This window comes from Heterocephalus glaber, unplaced genomic scaffold (genome assembly GCF_053883595.1).
Source record: "Heterocephalus glaber isolate CG9 unplaced genomic scaffold, H.glaber_assembly_v1.0 deba00001461, whole genome shotgun sequence".
NCBI classification, from domain to species: Eukaryota; Metazoa; Chordata; class Mammalia; order Rodentia; family Bathyergidae; genus Heterocephalus; species Heterocephalus glaber.
Window position 1 is genome coordinate 15,658,892 of NW_028258308.1, and position 17,302 is coordinate 15,676,193.

At 34.6% G+C, this 17,302-nt stretch overlaps 1 protein-coding gene across 20 annotated transcripts in view; it reads left to right on the top strand.

The window, feature by feature from the left end:
- Tenm3 (teneurin transmembrane protein 3) overlaps positions 1 to 17,302 on the top strand; it is a 2,554,979-nt gene that overhangs the window by 1,916,492 nt on the left and 621,185 nt on the right. The window contains exons 1-2 of one of the 20 annotated variants that reach the window (XM_087217028.1): positions 2,125 to 2,771; positions 4,671 to 4,742. The exons of the other annotated variants lie outside the window; for them this stretch is intronic. The gene's annotated coding sequence lies outside the window, so the exon portion shown is untranslated. Of the gene's footprint in view, positions 1 to 2,124; positions 2,772 to 4,670; positions 4,743 to 17,302 lie in introns of those variants that run through there. 20 annotated transcript variants of the gene reach the window in all.

The following is a 17,302-nucleotide window of genomic DNA, read 5'->3' on the forward strand; positions in this document are numbered from 1 at the left end:
ATGGATCAGTTTGCATCCAAAACTGCCTTATTATGTAGAATTAACTTGTTGGTGATTGATAGTAATACTTCTCTATTTTGAAAAGTCATTTGTTTCCAAACAAGTGTGATGGCTTGTATGAATTTCAAAATACTGCTTCTGATAATTAAAATGTCCTTTTGGGCAACTAATTTGAACTTTTTCTAGGAATTATATAATGCATGAGGAAACAATTCATTACTGCATTTTCAACTAAAATAGCCTTCCCCCTCAAAATACATTATGCCTTAAGGTATATTTTTTGCCTATCAAAGGATTTTATAGCCCTTTGAATCATAAATAATAATCATTACATGTCTAGATTTTTTTTTCTTTTTGGGGGGGTTTATATCAACATTCTAGTTGAGTTTTTCAGAGATTTCTTAGAATTATAGATGTGTATCTTGTGTATGTGTTATAATTTTATTTCTTAAAATGGTGATATAATTCTGAAAATGAGGGGTATACATGTGGAGGTAATTTTTTACTGGACATATAGAAATACAGCATATATTGTCATACAGTATATATTGTGATATTTGCATTTGTTTCTTATTTGTTTCTGGTCAGCATCAGTTTTATCAGTTTTTATTTTCTTCCAAAAACATGTTCAGATTTTCTTGGGCTTCGGTTCATATTGCACTGTTCATTGTGACACATGGTTGTTGTCACAATTAAATAAAATATTAAAAGCATAGACAATAAAATTAATATAAATAAGTGATTGACCATATCTGTAGTTTATAGTTTTTTCTTAAGAGTAGATATAACTGCTTTAAAGTGCATGTGAAGTTCTCACAATGACATTGTTTTTCAGTTTTCCATAAAAAAAAGACTTGGTAGGAACTATGTTTCTGGTTACATTTTAATTTTCTTTCCTGTAATGATAGATTATTGGCATTGAATCGGTCTTCTTCTAGTATAAAACATTCATGTAAAACAATTTTAAATGCTAAAATAAAGCATTTGAAATACCATTTTCAAAGTGTTATTTTAGACAACCATTATAATATAAACTACTAAAATGCAAAACCTAAAGATGCTCTAATATAGATGTATGTTTCATATACCCAAGCTATAGCAGGCTCCATTCATTTGAGAGAGTTTTGTTTAAATAACTTGGGTGATTGAATAGTTAGAATAGCTACATAGCATTTGTTAACAAATTCTCAAACCTGCATCTTTCTGCTTTAAGATTCCCTTGCAGTTATTGTCAGCATCATAGAACATAGTCATAAGTCATATGAGTAGATGATTACAGCCATATCAAATGATGATGATGCAATGATGGAGATTTTACTGCCCCATTGATACTTTCTTGGAATCTTGGAAGAGCAAGGAATGGGGGGAGCAATGACTTGTAAAACAAGTTTGTGATAGGTGGCAGTCTTAACTGAGTTCCAAGACTTCCTTCAGATAATAGTTCTGTCTAGAAATACGTGCAGTTAAGCATAACTTATCCCCAAACTAAGGTTACATTCTTTTTTGTAGGTTAGATGTTGATTTTAGCTTATCTCTATAAACATTTATTTTGTTTTTACCAAATTTATAGTGCTCTAGTTTAGTTTTCAAAAAAAGTTACCTTTTGAAAATTAAATGTACTGAGAAATCATAGTGTATTTATTCACACTTGCATTCAATTATGCAAATTATATAATTTATATAATCCTACAAATTCATTTTGAGTACTGTTTGTTGTTAAGGTATTGTTAAATATTGTGGAATGGTTTTCATTTCTGCTAGAATAGTTGAAGAGAAATAAGAATGATGTAATTTGGTTGCCTTGGTATGGGATTATATTTAATAATAACTAGCTATTTTATAATAGGGTTTACTGGATTTCTGCCTCAAAACTAAAAAGATAAAGGAAAGATGAGGAAGGGAGGGAGAAGGGGGGGGCACAAAGAGAATATGAATATTCTTTTAAAAGGATAATAGTTCTTTGAGTGTTTTCTGTATGTAGTAATGTGTTTGACAAGAAAATAATCTCAAAGGCAAACTGTCATTTAAATTAATTTGGTAAGAACAAGAAAATTAACCTTAGAAAATATTTTCACTTTTAAGTATATCTATTTTAGGTTCTTGCATAAAAATTAGACCACTGATTTTTAAAACTAATCCAGGAAATTCCAAATATTGTACATAGTTCTTTATATCTGTTTTATACGTATAGTTCCTTGATAAATGGAGCTGAACATCAAGTTATAATTCTCTATAGAGAGACTTTTTAAAAAACCCAAAACTCTGATATGAAAATGACTATTTAGGTGGTAACTTACACAGGTCACTTACTTTGATAAGACTCTGAATTGGTGTATTCCAGTCATTCTGTCATTTCTTCTAGAATTCTTGTGATAATTCATCTTCAGATTGCTTTAGAAAGAAACAACAGCTTGGTAATGACTGTCTTCCTTCAGTCAGATACTGAGGCAGCTCTGAATATTGTGAATGTATGTATGAAAATAGTTGAAACATATATGAATTTGTGATCTCTCCCCTCTCCACAGAAAGGAAAGCTTACTTTTTTATTAGAATAAATGATTTCATCTTAAGTTAAGCTCAGCTAGTATTTTGTGATTAGAATTGTTGGCCCCCCTATCAGCACAAGGAGGTCTCTTTCTGAAACAGGGGCGTTTCCAAAGAAGGGATTCTCATTCAAGACTGACTCCAGCAGCTCTGTTGTGCCCTGCTTTGGCTCCTATATTGGAATGGTATCTTAGGAGAGCTAATGTACTTGGACTACACGTTGGAAGGTATGTTATTCAGAGACTGGAAAGGCAGGTTTGAATTATTTTAATTTATAAAGAATGCATAAAGTGAAATACATGAAATACATGCATATATATTAGTATTGGAATATGTTTATTTTGATAATTATAAAAGTGGGTCTATTAAAAAGTGTATCTATTATTTGCAATCTGCCGGATGCTTTTAAATGTAACACCTATGCTAATACTTTTATAAGATAATTTGGAATTTGTCAGAAAGATGGAAATAATTGTCAAGAGACTGAAAAAAGCTGGTATGGGGCTTTTTATTTTAAATAGTTACAAAAAACTTGAGAGCTGTAAACACTCTTTTGGAATTTCTAATAACTTTAGCTAAAAAAAAATCTGACAGTCCTATAGTTCTTGACAAAAAAGAAATCTGTAACTTTTTTCTCTTAGGAACAACAACAAAACCCCACCTTGAATAATGTTACTATATTTTAAAATTAATTTTATTGGTACATTTTAGGTATATTATTATATTTATAAGCAAAAATAAAATAACTATTTTAAGTGGTAATTTTTTCACATGTATTTTGTATAGTGATGAGAATAATAAATGTTGGTTAAAATACTGCAAATAATAATTAGTTGTTTAAATAAATATTATAGTATTAATATTATAGTATTTTAGTGACTCACTATAATACTACAAAGGAATAAAACTATAGTACAAATAACCATGTTGTGTCTCAATTGTCACAACATAAGGCATTTTTCTTATAAGGATATTGCCGAATTGTATGATATGATCAGTAACTACTGGAGAGTAACTTTCCACAGTCATAATAACTGAAATGTTAGGCCTAGTCTTACTGGTCCATACATCCAGAAATATTCCACGTGAATTAGAAAATCTTTTGAAAAAAACAATAATACCTTCTAGGAAAAGGAAGGAATGTTCTCTGCTTTACAAAACCATCAATGAATTGAGATTCATAAAAAGGTGAAGACTAAGGAGAACTTCTACTAATATGTTATCATTAAAAAATTAAACCAGAACAGACATTTTCCATCCATAACACATTTATGGGTTGATATTTCCACTTCTATAAATTTTCAACTTGTTTATTCTCCATTAAAGGGCTAGCATATTTAACATAGCAAATACATTTTTATTTAAACGAAAATTAAAATTGTTACTCAAGGGTAAGGTATATCTGACAAACCAGAAATAAATTCTCTATTCTATGCTTCCTTGTAACTTTCTCTTGCCAGCTATGAATAGAATACCTCCTCATGCTTACAGTGGTTAAAAAATCCAGTAAAGCAAAATTCTTCCTCAATGGTTGCTTTTATCCTAGATTATAGAAACTTTGAATGAAAAGATTCTGGCATTGTAAAGAGTTTTAATTATTACTAATTTAAAAAGTTATGTGGGTGGCAGGGATGAAATACTTTTAAAATGTTTTTTATTTTATGTTTTGATCATTATATAATTTTCTGTAGTGTTTTGATTTGTATGATAGTAGATGGCATAGTATTTGAATGGTGTAACATAAAGAAAAATAAATCGTTGTAGAATATGTAATTTTTTAAATTAAATTCATTTTTGAAATTATTCATGTAAAACTTTGAAGCACAATACCTTTTAGATAAAAAATGTATTCTCAAATAGAAAAGACCTAATTTTACATATTTGCAAATTCAAATATTGTTTTACTAAAGATGTATATAAATAAACCTTAATAATTAAATTATTTATACTTACAGTTTTTATCTGTTACATGTTTCTACTGCTCAGGGAACTTAAGATTTTTCCTAATTTGGATAATATGTTCTCCAATCCATAATTTAGAAATTAAAAAATGTTAGTAATCAAAACACAAATAAACTGAAATCTGATTCATAAGGTAGCCTTCTTTTTTTTTTTTTTTGTACCAGGGATCGAACTCGGGTCCTTGTGCTTGTGCAGCAGACGGCGAAACCACTGAGCTAAATCCCCGGCCCCATAAGGTAGCCTTCTAAAGAAAATGATCATATAAATCTAGTATTCTAAAGATCATAAAATACCTTAATTTAATGACTATCACATTTTATATGATTTAGGCACTTGGAAAACATCACGAAAAGATGATTTTTATGTATATAAAATCCCCACAGATAATCAAAAGTTATTTATTACAGATATAAAAGACAATGTTTTTATATTATTATTTTAAATTCACCTAGTATTAATGCATTTGTAAAATAAATGTTAAATTTCAAGGTGCATCAAGTCTTCATATTCTGGTTCAAGATAATTTCAGTAAAACTAACATTTCATTTTGCATTTCATTTAAGTGTGAAGTTAGCAAGTTGGGTCAGTCCTAAGTATAACTGTGATGGAAGTCTAATCCTTTTTTCTTCCAGTTTTATATAAAATCTGCACCTTCAAATAAAATAGTTCAACTCTGCTATGCAGGTGTTTGATGTCTTGTGACAAATGAGCAGTCCACAGGAGAGGACCAAGTGCTTGTTTTATGAGATGCCCATCAGGTTAATTCTCACATTAGCTGATGAAAATAGCTTTAAAAAACTGTATTGTCCTTCAGGTGGGAATTTTAACGCATCAAGTTTGGTGGCTTTTATATTTAGCTAATAGCAAAGAGTAATGTGAATTACTTAAAACAAATTAATGTATCACATATTTCATTTAAATATGGTGTAAAATTTGTGGGCTGATTGTGTAATTTTACCACTTGAGTTCTAAAGAGGCTATATAATTCATTTTGAAAATTTTAAATCTTGAAGAAATCAAAGTATGAATAGTTTTCTGTCTTGGAAAATGTTACCAATATAAGCCTTTAGGGATTTTTCTTATTTTATTTTCAACCTTTTTAAAATCACACATTCCAGGGTATATTTTATCACTTAAATTATGTGTGGAAGATAACCATTTGGTTTATGAATGGATATAAATTACTAATGTACATTATGCTTTTTTATTTTCCAAAGGGAAGTATCTTAATGCTTTCTAGGTGAGATTTTGGTTCTTTTAGATTAAGAATCATTGATATAAATGGCTAATTTTGGTGGGAGAATGTCACACAATTTTTAAGTTGTTATTACTTTCAAAAGAATACCCCTTCGGGAATAGGAAGCTTTATGGATAAGCTGCCACCCTTTGAAGTATTATACATGAAGTATTACACATGAAGTATTATACATTCTCTCCTAAATTTGTGATCCCAGAATCTACTACATTATACAACAGTTTTATCAAGTAGCACTAAACTAGCTGGCCATGATTTCATTTCTTTTAAACAAACAGTTGATTCCTTTCCTAGTCTAATTTTTTAATAAAATTTTAGTCTAAATGTGTATTTTAGGGATTAAAAGATCCAACGCCTAATCAGAGGTTAATATTTTGATACAAGATTAGAAAAGTTTTCAAGGATCCTTTTCCAACTATGCCAGATGATCAGCGCATTGATTATTGTGGGGTACTGCATCAGTTAAATGGTTTACCTGTTTGGTACAGTCTGCAGGATCTGTGGCCTCATGAAGTCCTCTGTAAGATTTGCCCCTTGTGAGTAAGAGTCAATGCAACATGTATGAGAAAGAATATGAGTTTCTATATATAAAATAAAACCAGTTAATTTTCTCTGAAAGTATATATAAAAACAGTAAGCATATGGTAGTTTGTTTTGGTCATGGGTTTTTTTAAAAACCACGAAAGGACATTATGTTATGCAGGTGTATTCCTATTTGGAGTGAACAATTTCTTGGAAGGTATAGGAGTTTGATAAAGTGTATATTGCTCTAGGGAGATCTTTTTTGGTTAGACAAATATATTTCAAATTAAGTGGTCAGATCGTCTTTATATCAGTTTTCCTTTAGTCCAATAGAAGATAATTTAAAATTTTAAATATCAAATATTAATTGACTTATTTTAATTGTAAAACACAAGTGATACCACATTTAAAAACTTACAGACAGTTAATTAGGTTTAATAGATGTGCAATTTCTGAGGCTACTAGCTTTTAAAAGTTTCAAAAGAGTAGCAGAGTTTCTGATAAAATAATATAGTGGGATAGAACAGTAAAATTTTTTACAGCTTCAGTAATTCCAGTGTTAGAAACTTATTCATTGAGGTATACTACTAACTTTAAAAGATAACTCTATAATTGTCACAGTCCTATTCTGAGTTATCACACATATGTAACAAATGTGTCAGGCATGAATTTAAAAGTTGTTTTCCATTGTCAAGTATTAAATTGAAAAAATGTCAATAGGCAGAACACTTAGAAAAAAAATATATATATATATTGAAGATTGAACCCAGGATTTGTTCACTCTAGGCAAGCACCCTACCACTGATCTCTGTCTCCAACTCTTTTTATTTTTGAGACAGAATCTTACAAAGTTGCCCAGGCTGGCCTGGAACTTGCCATTCTCCTGCCTTAATCTCCCGAATAGCTGGGATTACATACATCCATCAACACACCTGACTGAAAATAGTAATAATAAAGAAACTATGTCAAAAGATTATTTTTATGATCACTTTAATATGATAATTGATTATTCAGAGCTTCATAAAAGATTCTAGACTTTTATGGCTGCTGTCATTATGATGTTAAAATTATCTAGACTAGCTAGATGTAACACAATTTCGGTAAATTTACAAGGTTTTTATAAGAAAAATAATCTAAGACCTTCAAAATTTTTAGGTAAATAAGTACCTCTCCAATTTATTGTTAGTTAAATACAGGTTTGTTATGTATCTGAAATAATTGTCTGACTATGAGACATGAATCATTTGCTATTTCTAATTTGTAAAATGTCAGTTTTAATTTAGTATTTAGGAGTAACACAGATTAAGGACTTTGGAGAGCAGGTTTTCCTGTCTTTCATCAGCTCTGTAGCTGAACCCTTACAATCCCTTTCTTCATTATTCTAAGCCACTATCAGATTCTAATCTTTGCTGTCTCCACAGCTGTTTGAGAATTTTTTTGCAAATGTTAAGTACAAGTACATGTGTTTTATGCAACTCACTTCCTATAAATGTTTATAAAAGGTTAAAGGGGAGCAAAACTATGTTGTGTTTAGATCCATAGATTAATCTATTAACATTAAAATCATTATGTCAGTGGTTATTTAGGAAGAAATTTGCAAATACTAAAACATAGAATATTGGCTTAACTAATAATAAGCAAAAAAATTACAGAAAATTTAAAAAATTTTCCAGAGCAAGTACATTTTTCTGTAGCTACTACACTTCTCTAGGCATTTTTTCAAAACGGGTGACCATAGTTTAAACTGTAAACAAGTATGATAGCAACCCCCTTACCCTTTAAAAAAGACAACAAAATATGATATTGTAGAGAGAAACTTGTTAAACCTATATATTTAATTTGATTTACCAAGTTGGAAAAAAATTGAGGTAACAGGTGTAGCTAACAAATATATGATGGCTTTACCTTGTAGAAACTAAAGAGAATGCTTTTTGGAGAAAAAGAGCAAAACAATAAACTATCCATACATAAGCATTAAGAAATATTAAATTCGTCAAGGACAGCCTACCTTATTCATAATCTCCTCTTTCATGATATCAAAAGTTTCCTACCTCAAGTAGAGATCTTTTCTTTTCCTCCTTTTGGCAGTTCTGGGGATCGAACCCAGAGCCTCATCCATGCTAGGCAGGTGCTCTGCCACTGAACTACATCTCCAGTCCAAGATCTTTTCTGATACTAGAAATGTATACACAGTTATTGAGCTCAGTACTTAACTATTTTTAGTTGTCAATGATGATTTTAAGCAGTTATTTTTGTTCTCTTTTTATTTGATATTCTAAAGAATGTCTCTTATCTGCTGAAAATTATTTGGAGCAAAAAAGGTGAGGGATGGGAAAAGTCAGGCTTCTTTTAGGGAAGATAGACTTATATGTTGTGAGTTACTTTTCTTGTACCTTTTATGTAAGTATATTGATTGTGGAAAATGACATTGAAAATGTTAGGCCAAAATATGTAAATGATTGTTTCAAGGAAGCTTTTGAGAATTTTTCAGGGCAGGAGGAATACACTATTTTCCAGTGAAAACTTGATTTTTTTCCTCTTTTATATTTAATATATTAGAAATTATTAATGAACTACTGCCAGTAAACCGATAAAAATCAAGGCTATCTAAATCTAGTAAAGCCTTGATTTAAGTGCATATCTTTATTTTTGATGTATGCCTTATTTACACAGCCATTTTTTTCTTCTGATTCATGTAAATCAGTCCCACATGTGTAGTCAGTGCTCTTGTGTCCAAGTGACTGTGTCCTGGGAAAGATTAGAAGAAATAAGACATGATTTCTGACTCCTAGAGAGTTTTCACTTCTGGATAGAGCATGATGTAAAGAGATAATTGACAGAAATGAAGATTATTAAGAAAACCAAGAGAAATAATGGAAAAAATACTACTTTGGTCAAATTGTACTCTTAATGCCCCATGGATTTTTGCAATGTGGAAGAATTGATAAGGGAGTACCAACACTCATGCCTCTAACGTGCATTCTTCATGCAGCCTACAGACATTAGCAGTGCCTTGAAACTCTGCAGGACATGGGAAAGGTCCTGAAGCACTGTCCACCAACAAACAAGAAAGGTCATGTAGAGCTCATCAAGTGCTCAACACATAGTTCCATACTACCCAGGACTGTAGATACTCAGCAGAGTAGGGCACTGGAAGCCAGTGACCTGGGAAGAGCAGACGCTGACCATTTGCCTCCTTCCCTGTGGGCATAATATTTGTTGCATAGTTGCACACAAACGCTATAAAGCCAGAGACCTTCTGCCCTGTTCTCAGTACAGCCTCAGCTGCAAGCACAGTGCCTGGCCCTGAAGAGTCCATCAGTAAATAATTGATGCGGGACTGAAACCTTCCCTCACTCCACATCAATGTCAAGTGTCCTCACTAGAGAATAGCTCCTCTCCACAAAAGGTTTGTGGCCTCTGGACTTAGCCCTTGGTAGGGACTGCTTAAGTTCTCAGACTCCATGGTTCATGTTAAGTGTATAGCACCAACAAAGAATTGTCAGCATTTAGATGGGAACAGAAGTGTGGCTGTTGTGTACAGACCACTGGAAAAAGGAATTTGAGTAGGACAGGTAAGGAGATTCCACGGGACACAAACAGAATATATGAAGGAGAAATCAACTGTAGCCATCCTAAATTTATAAACAGATAACAGAAATGTTACCAGGTAACAGTGGGGAATTAAATAGGCTAAGTTATTTGCATATTACATTTTTCACTTCTACAAAAACATGTTCTCTCATTCTTCTTAAAATGTGTAGTTCATTTTGTCTTTCCTTTGTCCAGTTTTGAAAGAAACACTAATACAGAGGAGTTACTATTTTACTGTTAAAAAAACCCAGTGGAGCAAGCTTGATAGTAAATGGAGTTGACAAGGCTCAGAGTCAGAGACATAGAGAGTGGTGGGGACTGTGATCTAAAGGGCATGTGCCTTATTCAAAAGGAGACACCACATCGCACCTCCAGGACTAGTTGCTGTCTTGTGAGGGTGCAGCCTAATGTTGCCAGATTGTGAGGGTTTTTTTAAAGAAATGCCAGAATATGAATCATGTGAAATCTCTAGATTTTAAAATGTTGGCTCATTGAAAAAAAAACACAACACACAAAACACACAGATAAAACAAAACACGTCTGCAGGCTGGGCTTGGCAGTTGGGCCACCAGTTTGCAACCTGTGATAGAGATGCTGAGATCTGCATTATGTATTTGGGAGGCTGTGGATGAGCAGTAGGACTGGAACAGAGGATCCCCCGTGGAGAAATCTGTGATGAGTTTGGAGAGAGAGTTTGGGTCCAGATTGTGGATTATCTTAAATGTCATCTTCTTCTACCCATTTTGGAGAAGAAAATGTTTTCAGTTTGCAGTACACTTTTTCCTGCTTTAAAACAGAAACCAAGGCTGCCAGCAAGCCTTCTGAAAGCATTGTTCATGCTAAGGCAGTAAAGGGTTAAGTGACAGCAACACTTAGGACCTATTCTTTGCCCTTTCCTTCAAACATTTCTGATCTCTCCCTTCTTATCTAAATCTTCTCTGCCCCAATAACTGAATACTAGGGCTCTCTAGGGCTCTCGACACTCTTAATGCACCTATCATTTGGGGGGAACTCCTGATGGCAAGCTATAACTAAAATATTTTTTTACTAACATTAGAATGTTGCCTGAATCCAAATGCTAAATTCTCTAATAAAGCAAAACCCAAAGTTAAACCTGACATCTTGGATTAAATCATAACCTTTATATTAACCAAATAAAAAGATCAATAAAATTCCCTTGACTTGTTGCTTTTTATTTCTTTGGTGTCTGAATGGGGCTCTGGAACCAGAGAAGTCCTCCAACCTCATTTCTTTCATTTGCCTGCCGTGTGACCACTTCATCTTTAAGCTGCACTTTTATCTGCACGGTGATATTAGTAAGGATGTGTCAGTGGCTTTGCTGTGGTCAGGTGCCTAGCACTGTGTCCTGTACATGGAAGACAGTGTAGTGAAGGCCATAGTAGTGGTGGCCACAGACTTTGCACTTATTGTCAGTGACATTCTTTGGTAAACGTGGGGTTATATGAGTTTTGGAGCCAAATATGGAGACTAAAATTCAAGTCCCAACTATACCATGAGGTTACTTTAACCTTCATAAAGTCAAGATGCTGAATACCAACTTGTGGGATGATTGGGAAGATGAAATGAGCTAGTGCATGGAGAGGACTTAATGCAGGGCCAGGGTATGTGAATGACATTGTGTGTGTGTGTGTGTGTGTGTGTGTGTGTGTGTGCTCACATTGGGATAGTGACCTCCACACACACCCTGTCAGCCTGCTGGTAGCATTTGCCTTCTATTTTAGGTAAGAATAAAAAGTAGTGATAAAGCCATTGCTATTTACTTAGAGTGTCCTCTAGAGTAGTACTTCTGATTTATGAATAGTTCTTAAAAATACTGACTCGGGGGCTGGAGATTTAGCTCAGTGGTTCCACCGCTTGCCTCGCAAGCACAAGGACCCAAGTTCGATCCCTGGTACCAAAAAATAAAAAAAATACTGACTCCTTCACTTGCCTAGTTACCCATTAGAAGTGGTCATCTTAAGAGGAGCAGGAATTGAGATTTGCCATTCCTGTCTGACTTGTAGGAGATAGAAAAGTGCCTGTGTATGATGTCTCAGCCCGGGAGCACTAGAGTAGTGAACACTCCTGATCTCCACATGATGATCACGAGTCTCTTAAAAAAGAAATGGAGGTAAGGTGTGTGATATTTTACAGCTATGTATATAAAAAGATGAAAAGATTTTTGACACTTTAAGGGGTATAAAATTTATCTTAATTTACTTAGACACATTTCCTAGTGATGTCACATAATAGAGAATTTTATGGAAAAAAATCTGTCTTAAGGCTATCAGCATTTTTAATATGTTCTGGTTCATTTTAAAAATGAAAATAAATGGTTACTTTTTTCCACATTACTTTAAAAAATATATCACCATAATAGAGATTCTACAAAATTTTAATGCAAATTTGTACTTAAATTTGATAATATATATTCAAAATGTATTGGCTTGTAGAAATTATTATGAAACAAACGAATATAGTAAAAAAAATGATTTCTATTTTATTAACAGAATTACTCAGTACTTGAATGTATCTCATATGCTCCTTTTAAACATGTGATGCACACATATACCCACTAACATATAGTTTAGCTCAATGGATTTTTTAAATATTTTGCTGAAAAGCAAATTTTAAACATTTGTCAGTGAAATGTTAGTTGGCTCCAGTGAAAGGTAGTCTCTCGTGCCTTTCAGCTGTAATGTACTCAGTAAGTTATCATTTATTAAGTGTCTGAGTCCAACCATTGGCTTGGCTTTGCAATGAGGGGTGCAAAAATAAAACAAGACATATTTGAGAAGCCCTTAAACTGTGGTCATTAGAAAGCAGTGCTAACCACGGAGGGCTAGAACTACATCTGAAGATGTGTAACAAACTAGTACATGGAACTCAAGAGAGGGAGATAAGTCAGGTAGGCTTAGTTCCACAATCACCTCAACCTCATATTATTTCCAAGACAATATTCTCAGTCACTATAGTCTGCACTGCTATAACAAGTCACCTGAGACTGGATGGACAATAGAAATCTATTTCTCCTAATTGTAGAGGCTGGGAAGTCAGAGATCAGGGTGCCTGCAAATTCAGTGTCTAGTGAGGGCCTGGCCCCTGCTTTCAAGATGGAGTCTTCAATGCCACATCTTCCAGAGAGAATGAACACTGTCCTCAGAAGGACTGAAAGGGCATAAAAGGTTGAGTTAGTGCCCTCAGAACTTTTACAAGATAATAATCCCATCCATGGTGCAGAATCCTCATAGTTTAATCACCTCCCATAGGCCCTGGGGAGCTGGCTGCAATGTCAATTTTGGAGGGGATACAGACATTCAAACCATAGCAGTTCTTTTTCTCTAAGGCTTGGTGATCAAAGCTGCCCTTCTTGTATCTTTGCACTGCCATCTTTTTTGGTAATGCATCCTAGAACCTTAAGAATCTTCTTCAAGACAGCTCAAGGGCCAGAAATTTAGCTCAGTGGTCCTGCCGCCTGCCTCACAAGCACAAGGACACGAATTTGATCCCCGGTACAAAAAAAAAAAAGGACAGCTCCTACCACACACTTGTAATCAGTCATCAAGTCCTGCAGATTTTCACGGTGCTGAAATTCTGGTACCCACCCTGCTTTCAGCCTCACTTCCAGTTTCCTCATTTTGGTTCTCATCATCCCTCATCTTGATGATTGCAGAATGTCTTCTAACTGGGCTTCCTGCCACCAGGTTTTCATCCCTCTCATCCATTTTCCTACATTGCCCCTGGAGAGCATTCTTCCTAATATCCTGACCTGATTATGTCAATTCTTTCTCAGTGACTCCCTTTTATAGGTTGAATCCTGGACTCCTTAGAGCAGTAGTCAGTGTGTAGAACTTATGATTCTTCCAAGACCCTTCTAACCCCACTTTTCAGTGCAACTCTTTCGCATAGTATATGTCACACAGGTGGGTTTGCCTGCTTCCAAGCACACAACAAACCTTCCCACCTCTGTGCCAGATTAAACCTTCTCTGTGAAATTGTTTGTAAATATCAGAGTTAGTGGTATTAATGTCCTGCTTTCTTTTTGCTACCCTATTACTTTATTTGTAGATCTACTTAGCCTTCACCTTGTTATACAGTATATTTTTTTTAGTGTATTAGAATTAAAGTATTCGAAGAGTAGAAAATAATTTAGAGATCATATAGGTTAAGCCCCTTATTTTAAAATGGGACAAAACTGAGACTTGGATAAGTAAGTAGCTGTAACCAGTATCTTCTTTTCAACTGTCCTTGTGTTTGATGTCAGCAACATTCCTCAAAGACCTTGAATCCCATGACTGTATTACAGTTCTCATAACCTTCCTCCTGTATCTCAGCAACTTCTTCTGTTTAGTGTCTTGTCTTCGCTTCTCTTTTTTTTTTTTTTAAGATCTTTTTTGAGACAGGGTCTCACTGTGTCGTGCAGGCTGGCCTTGAACTCACTATGTAGCCCACATGGCCTTGAACTCACTGTGATCCTCCTGCCTCAGCCTTCCAAGTTCTGTGATTATAGGCATGTGCCAGCACGTCTGGCATTTGTCCTCTTGCCATCCTTCAAATATTCAAGTTCCTCTGAAACTTGCCCCTGGGCCCTCTGCCTTCTTGCTGTACAGTATCTGATATCTCGGAGTACTACTCAGCCATAAAAAATGAGAAATTAGAGACATTTATAGCTAAATGGATGCACATTGAGGTGATACTCTTAAGTGAAATAAATAGCCCTTTGATATCGTAGACTCCTGTGGCTTCAGTGTTCCCTCATGAGCATACAGTTCATGAATTTTACACTCAAGAGCTCTCTTAGTTGCAGATCTCTATATCTAGGGGATCTTCTAACTTATCATCCAAACAGGGACACTTTAGGAAGAAAAGTAGGCACTAAATCAATGGCAGGATAACAGACAATGTGCTTGGATGAGGAGAGCCCTAGCCAACCAATACCTGTGGTCATCTTGAGTGACCACACCATTTGACGTCTTTTGACCATTTCATATCCTGAGGCTCCTAAAACTAACATGCTTGGGATCACTTCCTGTAAACCTTGTCCTCTCCCATGGGCCCAAACTCAGTGAGCAGTGTGACTGTCCATCAAGTTTTCAGGCCAGAAGCCTGGAACACACCCTTGACCCCTCTCTTTGCCTTATTTACTGTGTGCACTTCTTCACAGTGTCTCTTCCATTTTACCTCAGAGTATCTCTCAAAATGACATGCCTCCTGTCATTCTAAGCCAGTCTCCCTTGACATCAGGACCAGGCTCCCACAGTGGCTTCTTAACTGCTTTATTGGCTTTCAATGTGGACCCCTCTTAAATCCTTCTCTATATATCAGAGTGATCTTTTAAGAATGCTAAGAGGATCATTTTACCACTGTTTCAAATAGTACGTGATATGAAAACTGCCATGTCTTTCCTTTCACTTAATTTTTGTTTGTTTGTTTATTTTTTTGGTACCGGGGATCGAACTCAGGACCTTGTGCTTGCAAGGCAGGCACCGGAACCACTGAGCTAAATCTCCAGCCCCTTTTCACTTAATTTTAATGCTCATAAAACCAAGGACCTTGTTTGTTTTACTCCTCTTTGTTTAACTAGTAACATAACAAGGCATCTCTGTGTGTAGTCCTTTACAACAATACTGGTTCAATGAGCAAATGAATAAAAGACCTCTAATCAAACACTTGACTTTTGACTACTAGTTAGTTCTAGAACCTCTATATTACTTTTTCCCTACACAGTAAAATTAATTTTCCTGGTACAGTTTTTACATACATAATGACTACATTTATCATAGGTAATTTGTGCCTGTACATAATATATCTTAATTTTTTTTTCTGTTCCCCTCCCTTCCCTTCAATCCTTCTTCCCCTCTTCATTTGCAGAACTTTGTTTCTATTGTTTTCCTTCCATCCTGTCCCCTCACAGTTTTAACCTTCTTTAAAGTACATGCTGTGCCATTCTGTTACTTACTATCTTTATTTGTTTCTCATTTTGAAAATAAATATATTCCTGTCTACCCTATGTTTATTCAGTATTTTTCAACCATAGCTATGCCTTAGATTTACCTAGGTAGCTCTCACAAAACACCAATGCCAGGATTTCACCAGAGACTTAACTCAGAATCTCTCAGAGTGGGACCTGGTCATATCAGAACTCTCAGAGCCTGCCAGGTGTTTCTAAGGCACTGTCAGGTTTGAGAAACCAGTGGTTTAAATCTAACATCTTTAATATCTTTCAGGCACTGTCTCCAGGAATCTCATGGATCCCTTGGTTTTTTAAAAAAAGGACTTAGTAGCATATAGTGGACTAATTATATGATCAATACTTATTTCATTATTTTAGGATTTCCATTCCAGCTACATAATAAGACCCATTAGGGCTAAGATTATGCATTGTATTTAGGAAATTGCTGAGGATCAAAAAGTTATTTTACAATAATTTCCTTTTAGTTGATCTGTGTGCACTTCTCACTTTGCGAAGACTTAGGCTGATAAACAAAATCAGCCTTTATAAACTGGCTTTTGATGTGTGACTGTATGATTTGACAGCCAGCAAGTTTTCCTTATTTGTTCTATCTTACACCTGATTTGCTAATGAGCTTTGAGTCCAGTGGTCAGTCACCTGAGGCTTAGATACACATACTCAGTCTTCAGCTGGGAGTGGCAAGGTAAGCAGATGTTTCCTTATACTACTTAGAAAATTAACTTTCCATCAGGATCTCTAGAATTAAAAAAAATATATTTTCAGGATGATAAGGGCTCCATAAGTTACTGTTCTGTTATTATAAACTGCAGCAAATTAAGTAGAAACCTAAGATACATATCAAATAATTCCTCTTTTACTCTTCCTCTGGGAGGTAGCAGGTGTGGGTGTAAAAGCAATTACACTCTCTCCCCCTCTCTTTCACCTTCCTTCTTTCTTTTTCCTCTTCTTTCCTCTTTCTTCTGCTTTTCCTTCTCTGTTTTCTTTCCCCTCCTTCACTCCTTCCCTTCCTCCCTCCCTTCCTTTTTTCCTTCTTTTTTTACAGAAGATTGGACCTAAGGCCTTGCTCCCACTGAGATACATCCCCAGACATTTTTTTTTTTTTTGAAACAGAGTCTCACTATGTGGCCTACAACTTGTGATCCTCCTGACATAGCCTTCCAAATAGCTGTAAATACAAGGCATGTGCCACTGTGCTGGCAAAAACAGTTTAAGTGTATGCATATGATTATTGGCTAGGGTTACTCCATTGGTAAAGACCACAACTTAATGTGGTTGTTTTGCAAGGATATTTTCCCTCAGGGAAAATAGTAGGCTTTAAAACTATTTCTTCAGTCATGGTTACAACTTCCCATAGGAAACTAAAATGAGAGATTGCTTCACAGCACCTTTTTCTAAAGAAACTTGTATGAGCTTCAGCATTGATGATATAACTTAAAGGAAAGTTAAGAAGG